This window comes from Equus caballus, chromosome 3 (genome assembly GCF_041296265.1).
Source record: "Equus caballus isolate H_3958 breed thoroughbred chromosome 3, TB-T2T, whole genome shotgun sequence".
NCBI classification, from domain to species: Eukaryota; Metazoa; Chordata; class Mammalia; order Perissodactyla; family Equidae; genus Equus; species Equus caballus.
This window is the reverse complement of record NC_091686.1, coordinates 58,653,638-58,662,382: the sequence shown is the minus strand read 5'-3', so window position 1 is coordinate 58,662,382 and position 8,745 is coordinate 58,653,638. Positions and strand designations below refer to the sequence as shown.

The following is an 8,745-nucleotide window of genomic DNA, read 5'->3' as shown; positions in this document are numbered from 1 at the left end:
CCAGACAACAGGCAAAAGGCAGGACTATAGTGAACACACTTGGTCACCCTGCTAATCAGGTGCCATGTGTGGCGTAAATATACAGAAGTCATTTTAAATTTACCTTCATTTTTTGCAATTCTTAAGTAATTATTCTTTTAGAATAATTAAAGACTATGAAGAAATTAAGAACACATCAGTCCTTCATTCTTCAACAAACAATGTAACTTTACAAATTAAAGGTATAACAAGAGTCATTTTTATATCATTAACCCAAACAAAAATGCCTTCATAAGGTAGCCAAGAAAATGTGCCACTGATAAATGACGTCAAAATGGAAGAAAATACAACTATGAGCTTTACTCAGCAGTGCCACTTGCTTACTGAGTGTTTTGGATAACTCACTCAACTTTCCAGGACCTCAGTTTCCTCATCTGTAAAATTAACTTCCTACTGCTGCGTAACAAATTACCCTAAAACTTAGGTGCAGCTTAGCTGGGTAGATCTGGCTGTCGGTCTCTCAGGAGGTTGTAGTCAGGATGTCAGCTGGGGATGCAGCATCTCGAGCTTGGCTGGGCTGGAGGACCTCCTTCAAGCAGGAGGCTTCAGTTCCTCCCTCCATGGGCCTCTCCATACAGTTGCTCCAGACATGGCCCCTGGCTTTCCCCCAGAGCAAAAGAACCAAGAAGAAATAGAGAGAGCAACCAAGACGGAAGCCTTTTATAACCCAGTCTTGGAAGTGATATAATATGACTTCTGCCATCTACTATTGGTCACATAGACCAACTGGCATAATGTGGGAAGGAACCATAATATAAGGGTGTGAATACCAAAAGGCAAGGATTGGGGGCCATCTTGGAAGCTGGCTACCAAAGGTGCACATTTGTTTTGTCTGACCTTTTATTTGCCTCAAAAATATAACAAAAGTGGAGCAGAGAATTACCAAATGATGGATGAGTGGATTCCAGATACATGTTTGCATGAAGAGTAAAGGATCCTGATGAATTATACATTGCATTATGCTTCCGAAGTCCTAGAGAAAGAAGTCATTGCATGAGGACAAACTGCCGCTACCATTCAGCTATAAATCATACTCTGAGGAACCATTTGGGGATGCAAGAATGAAAGAAAAGAAGTAAAGCAATATATACTACTTGGACACACTTCTTTTAGTTGAAAAGTTAACTAAAAACAATACTCCAAAAGAACCTCATTGAAGGCTGGGCATGTCTCCTTTTGAGTGAACACTACATACAATCACAGAGCTGAACAGGATCCAGAAGATGATCAAGGGCTAGTCCAACCCCGTGGTCTTCAGACACAGGGAGTTTATGAGGCTTATTCAAGTTATATAACCAGTTCACAGCAGAGGCAAGAGGACAGCATGGCCTCCTAATTCCCGGTCTAGAGTTTATGCACCTCTTACCAGCAGGGCAAACTTGACCCACTTATTTAATTTCTGTTGCTTCAGTGTCCTCACCTACAAAATGGAGATAATATTAAAGTCGACCTCGTTAAGGTTGTTCTGAGGATGAAATTAGTCTAGGCACATAAGTTAACACTCAAAAACATGCTTCTTATTATTACTGTGTTACCCACCATTGCGAATGTAAAAAGAGTGAACAGAGTCCTTCTTTAGCAAGGAAGTATACATCCTGTCTTACTTCTAAGCTTGCTGTCTACTCCTCTGTAGGGACAGCTGAGCGAGGACCTTTCCTCAGTCAGTCACGGGGAGTAAAGGCTTAAGGAGAGGGTTAAGGTCAAGCCAGAAAAGCAAGTCTGACGCAAGTCTCCAATCCAAAGGAGTCTAAGAGAATATCAGGAAGCATCTTGGAGATGAAGAGAAGAGAAGCAGATTTGAGTGGGCAAACAGCAGATAGGTTTGTATTCGTTCCTGAGATGGGATATTACTCTCTGGGATGGTTTTTGCATATTCCTCATTGATGTTTTTGTTGGAAAGCCAGGTTTTAAAATTTCTTTGAATGTCATTACATTTGCATTCCTTTTATTTTTACATAAATAAATGTTATGTGGGAAAATACTGATTTTAATTTTGAGTATTGATTTTAAAAAGTGACTTCTGATTCTAACTATATGACCTTCTGGAGAAGGCAAAACTGTGGAAATGGTAAAAAGATCGGTGGTTGTCAGAGGTTAGTGAGGAGAGAGGCATGAACTGGCGGAGCACAGGGGATTTTTAAAGCAGTGAAATTATTTTGTATTATATTGTAATGGTGGATACATTATACAATCGTCCAAACCCATAGAGTGTACACGAAGAGTGAACCGTAATGTAAACTGTGAACTTTGGATGATAATGATCTCTTAATATGAGTTCGTCGATTGTAACAAATGTACCACTCTGGTGTGGGATGTTGATAGTGGGGGAGGCTGTGGGGGCCAGAAAGGAGACAAGGATGGCATACGGGAACTCTCTGTACTTTCTGCTCAATTTTACTGTGGTCCAAAACTGTGCTAAAAAATAAAGTCTGTTTTTTAAAGTGATTATTCTCCTTTTAAGATTTTATTATGAATTTTTGCAAAAATACAAAAGTAGAAAGAAAATGAATTCACCAAGCCAGCTTCAGTAACTATCAACACAGAGCCAATCTTGTTTAATCTGTACACCCACTCACTTCCCTCCACCCCCTCCACTGGGTTATTTTGAAATAAAACCCAGACATCAAACCATCTCATCAAGCCAGGTTAGTGTTAAGGAGCTGAGAAAGACTGAACCAAGCATAGCAGGGGCTCAGAAGTCCTCACCGTTTTCCTCATTATGCAATAATAGCTAAAAACGGAAATTTCAAAATAACTTCAATTCGTAATCAGTCACCTAAGCTAATCATGTGAATTAGCTTGAGATGAATTATTTTATTGTATTTTGCCTTTAAATTTCTTTCTTTTATATCTAAACATTTTTGGGTACTTTTTCCATAAATCCACAGTATCTCCATCTTTCCCAACCTCCAAATTTAATTTTCCCTATGCCTTCTAAACAAAATGTTTGTAAAAATTGAGAAATATCATGACCACTGCACTGACAAAGTGAATAACTTTTAAAAGCTGTAAAAAAAAAATAGTAAAACACTGCAAAATAGTATCTAAGTTTTCCTATGATCTTTTAATACGTTTTAAAAAGTAAGTAAAGCTCATGTTTTTATTATCGTATTTTCTTTGGCACCAGGACATCTCTTTATGGGCAGGGTTCTCATTTACCACTCACTTCAGCTGTTATGAGGCACAGCTTGGCCAGCAGTCCTGGAATGCCGAAGTCAATGACCTGAGCTTCCTCAGGGACTAGCTAAGTAACTTCATATGATGTGCTTAGGAGCACTGACAACAATAGCACTTAATAAATAAGGGCAGGGCTGGAGATCTTCTTTCTGATAAATATTATTGTAAGTCGTATTGCAATAAGGATCTCCATTTAAACGTGCTATATTTAATATGGTGTTTATCACGACTTACCTACCAAGACTCCATTTAAACTACAGTAAGGGAATTAAAATGATATAGAGCCAAAGAATTAAGAAAAAGGAAGATAAAAGAAAGAAAAAAGGGAGAGAGAGAAAGAAAGAAAGAGAGAGAGGGAGGGAGGGAGGGAGGGAGGGAGCGAGAGAGAGAGAGAGAGAGAGAGAGAGAGAGAGAGAAAGAAAGAAAGAAAGAAAGAAAGAAAGAAAGAAAGAAAGAAAGAAAGAAAAAGAAAATGGAGATGAGAAGAGAGCAAATGAAATGTCTACAAAATTTTGGAAACCAGAAAGTAGATAGATGAATAATAACTGATGTGGCAGACCAGAGAAAGCTGAAATTGAATTGTTACCAGGGAGAAAAGCCAATAAAAAGTAAGGAATTTCTCATTATCAGGCTCCTCCACCTCTTACCCCTGCCATTGAAAAGGCATGGACGTACCAGGCCTGTCTGAAGTGGGATGTTAGAAGTTGGGCTAAAAACTGGAGCATTGATTGAGATTCTATATAAAAAGCAAATGAAAATATAAGGAGTCCAATATTCCTATGCACGCCCTATGTAGCCAGGCTAGTACCATTCCCCACTCTGGCAGAAGACAGGCTGATTCTCTTTGAACCATGGAGTCCATGGACTTGGAGACATTAGACACAGCTGAAAGCAGTGATAAGGGACTGGACTGAAAGCAAGTATGGAAATCTACTCCCCTCCGCTACCAACCTCCATATGGCTTCCAGAACATGAGAGGCAGACTTAAATCTATAGGCAGAAGATTGGAGAATTTCTCTCTGGGGAAATTGACCAAATCAAGTTTAAAAAAAAGGATATTAATATTCACAGGCTCCCACTTGACCATGCAGTGATGAAGTCCACCAGTCAGCAAGGCCTACCATGCACATGGACTCCTCGCAGGTTTTTAGGGGCAGCGCTGTTGGCTGCAGAGCTTTAGAGATTCACTCCCTGATTGTCTCAGAGATTCAAGTTGTTCAATAGTCTCCTACAAATTCTCTTCTGTTTAAATCATCCAGAGGAAATTCCGTTGTGCACAACTAAGGCTCATGACAAATACTCTACAATCAAAAATGGAATGCTACCCAGACATTAAAATTATGAAATTCATCGATGTGTCCTCATATACAAAGAGCTCCAAGGTATATTGTTAAACAAAAAAAGAAAAGATGCAGAACGATGAGCAGTATTGAAAAATAAGTAAAATAAAATATAAAAGAAGGTCCCTTGGACTCACTGAAATAAACTAACTGGATAGATGCAGAACTGCAAAATAGTGCCATATATTGGGAGTCAGATCGTCATAGTGGAAAGAACAAAACCTTAGCATACAACAATCTTGCGTTCAAACCCTAGTTTTGTTGATTACTAGCTACTAAGTCTTTGGCAAATCTCTTATCCCTACCTTCTCTGAAGCTCAGGTTAGGCATATGTGAAATAATGACAATATCTGGTGGTGTCTTGCAAGAAGCAAAAGAGAATGTAGATGAAGCTCTGAGTCTAGTGCCTGGTCCATAGCAGGCTCTCAAAAAGTGGTACCCCACTTAGCTACTGATAATCCCCTCACTCTTACCACGTGGATGGAAACCCTAAACCTTGCTTTGGTTTGCATTGTCAGGTGTTTTCAAAATTTATTTACATTATTGAGGTCATGTTATTTTATAACATTATATAAATTTCAGGTGCACATCATTATATTTCAACTTCTGTATAGACTGTGTAGTGTTCACCACCAAAAGTCTAGTTTCCATCCATCACCCCAGCATTGTGAGGTGTTTGTGGAGAAAGGCTGGAATGGGTGGTGGGACTGGTTATCTACCCTGCATCAAAGCAGAGTGTGAGTAACTGGCAATCACACTCTGAGCTGTGGGCCCTTAACATTATGAAAGAAGAAACTTGGCTGGCATTCCTTTCTTCCATTTCCCTCATCCCCAAAAAGGTCTGGCAAACACACTATAATCCTCACTGAGTAGCTAAGCCCTCCAGGCTTGAGGTCGTGTGAGTCTAAGTGTCACTCAGTATGGCAATGTAGTGGGTAAGCTGGAAAACCAGCAACGAGCAGGTGGGTCCCACAGACTCCACCAGCCTCCCCACAGCCCATGCACAGATGTGACACTGCCACATCAAGCTTGAGGGTCTGCTTCACAGAAAGGTAGAATTAGGAGAAAAAAAACCCTCTGTAATCCAGGCCCTAAAAGTTGTGCTTGGGGAAATGCTACGATATACTACTAAGCGAAGGAAAAAAATATTCAAATGCAGTGTATGGAGACATACACTGTGTGTGAGTGTGCGTGTGTGTGTGTGTGTGTATCCATCCACAAAAGACTAAAAGGGAATATGGCAAAAGACCAGCAATAACTTAAAGTTTAAAGGAAAATTTCTGAGAAATTCAAATCCTGGAAAAAGAATATAACCATTCTAAAGGGTAAGAGTTAATGAAGAAATCAAGAGAAACCCCATAAAATTCACTTCTGTTTTGGCCAGGAAAAAGAATCAAAGTAATCATCCTCACACCCCTGAAATAAATAACCCTCAGGCTGTAAGTGTTCTTTTCATCTCGTCACTCAGGAGGCATGTTGATTGTGGACTTTGCTTCTTGGTTTGGATAATGATCTTTAGGATTGTTTCTGGGTGTGTCCAAAGAAGCCAGCAGGGTAGTGAAAGTCGGAACTCCAGAGTCCTACAATTCTTATTTTTGTTTCTCCTTTACACAGAAAGCTGATACTCTGGGCGTCTTTTCCTTTGAATTGCAAGGCTCAAGGAGATGAAAACAAAGAAAACTTCTGCTGATAAACATATTGAAATGAGCTTGGAGAAGCCAGGCTGTCATTTTCTGCTTTTAACTTCCTTCTGGAAGGACAGACTGTTTGTGCTTCAGGATTTTTCAGAGCAGCAAATTATTTGCGGCATTGTGAGCAGCCTGTGAAAACAGGAATAACATGTTTAAGTCGTACCATCCGACTAGCTATAATTAAAATAAGACTTCCCTGCCCGGCTGAGCCAGTGGTAATGCACAATTGGAATGCCTGAATAATTGCTAATTAGAATGATAACAAGTCTTAAATACTGGTGTAAATAGAAAGTATTTGTTATTTTATAAATTTCACACCAACCTTATGTGGTCAATAGTAATATTTGTTGACTTTAACAGATGAGGAAATAGGCTTATGGAGATTAAATAGCTTGCCCCAGGCCAAATGTCAGGAAAGTAAAAAGAGCCGGAATTACAAACCAGGGCAGCCTTCCTGGGAAGCCCACACTCCTAGCCGCCTACCACAGCTAGCTGTTAGAAGCCAACCTTTCAAAATGGCTTAAACTGGGGCCAGGGCGAGTCTAGAACTATTGAAAAGTTTGACTCTCCTGGCATCAGATGGACGGAGGTCAGAAAATAGACACTTTCTTTAAAGAATGTGTATTTAGAAGAAGATTTTAAATAAGCCAGAAGAACTTGCTCTTTAAAGTAATACAGTAAATAATTCATTTATAAGGCAACGAGTGTGTGTGTGTATGTACCCATTTTTATTTGGGCAAATTTGGAGTTCTTGATATTCAGTTTGGATTGGTACATACAACACACTCCTACAAAATACATTCCAGAATTGAGCAGTAGGAAAATATGGAAAAACAAGATTAAAGGACCATAGTAGATTTATTAGGAAACAGAGAATATCTTATTTAAAAAGAGTAAATGAAGTAGGAGAAAGCTCAAATATTACCAATGAATAAAAAACAGGAAGGCTACTTAAAAAGGTCTCTATACAAAATGCACAAGGAAATCCGATGAAGACAGTTACTCTGAAAGGGACAAAGTGAATTATTCTCCATAGACAATTAAACCAGGTAGTTTTGCTGTGTAGCCCATCCAACCAGACATCCTGTCCACTAGTCCAATGGCTTTGGGGTACGTGAGACCGCCTGGGTTCTGAGAAGTGGAGATCTTCTGAATTCTAAGAATTCTTAGCATGGAAAACAAGTGAACAGGTGGTAAGTCACGGTTTCCTAAATTATCCTAACCTTTTGACTCACAAGTACTGTGAAATGTTTTTTGCAAAGATGCCATAACAGTAAGAACAATTTCATATAAAGCTCAAATTGGTTCATATTCCAATGTCTTTGCAGACTTTTGCTCAGATTTTACAAATATGCATAATCGAAGATAAGCATTTTAGACTAGACTGTAATTACTGAATGCTTGACCAATATCTGTTTTTTAAACTATTACTTCTCCACAATGAGATGAAAAATAAACTCCTGCAAATATGTATTCATTTGCTTTGGCAATTAGTAGGTCTAATGCCTTTTGTTAATCAATGCTGGGCTTTGCACACAGCGTGTACAGGCTTCCCTCACTATCTGGAAGTAGAGATTCCTGTGAAACCTTCTGTAAGCCAAAATGGCGGAAAGCAGAGACGCAATTACCGTTAATTTACACAGGAAAATTTTTGACATTCCCAGACCCAAAAACTAACCTACCAAATCATTCCAAAAAACACATAAAACAGAAAATAACACTAACACATAGTGAAAGCAGGAATGCTATGATAAATACCCAGCCTCTATAGAGTGGAAATAATGTATGTACAGTGTAGTTTCACATACAGAATCGGGAAGGCAGCGAGCAAGGCTGAGAGGTGGTGATGGTGATGATGGGATGTTAGGCTGAGTCGTCCGAGGTCGGAGCGGTGGGAGGTAGAGACGGGGGTGGTAGGAGAGAGAGGAAGAGGGTCATCCATTAACATCTCGTTATCCGACTCCATCAGGGCAGGCAGGTCACTAACGTCTACACCTTCTTCTCTGTCTGTCTGCCTCAGTGTCAAAGGTCAAGGTTCATTGTCTGCTGTGGCTGATGTGGCAGTTGTGGGAGGCTTAAAATAAGACAGTATGCTTGACTGCTTAGCCTCCATAACAGCTCGCTGCAAAACAAATGCTGAACGCTATTTTCACTTTTCGCCATTTTTCGTAAAAGCGAAAAATCCTCTCGGGATTTCTTCCAGTTAGTGAAAACAGCTACTAACGTAGGTCTTTCACAAAAGCAAAATGGGTAAATCGATCTTTCTGAGAGTAGGGGGAGACGGTATATCAAAGGCACTAGCCCCTGAGAGGATCGCAAGCTCCCTAAGCGCCGGGCCCGTGCCTGTTTTGTTCCTCCAGAAGCTGTGCATGGAAGGGAGGGGGCTGGAACACGAAACTGCCTGTGTTTCAACCTGCCACTGACGCTCTCTAGCAACGCGACCTTGGGTGAGTTGTTCAGCATCTCCTTGCACGTCCAGGTGGGTGATTCAGCAGCTC

At 40.1% G+C, this 8,745-nt stretch overlaps 1 long non-coding RNA gene across 2 annotated transcripts; it reads right to left on the bottom strand.

The window, feature by feature from the left end:
- Positions 1–215: 215 nt before the first annotated feature.
- LOC138923449 (uncharacterized) lies at positions 216–8,369 on the bottom strand. Of its 2 annotated transcripts, XR_011437053.1 has the most exons (3): positions 8,056–8,369; positions 4,286–6,376; positions 216–1,489 (listed from the first exon to the last, which is right to left on the bottom strand). It is a non-coding gene; the product is annotated as an uncharacterized lncRNA (long non-coding RNA). The 2 variants fall into 2 exon arrangements; XR_011437052.1 differs by lacking the exon at positions 216–1,489 and having other exon boundaries at positions 2,568–6,376.
- Positions 8,370–8,745: the final 376 nt, after the last annotated feature.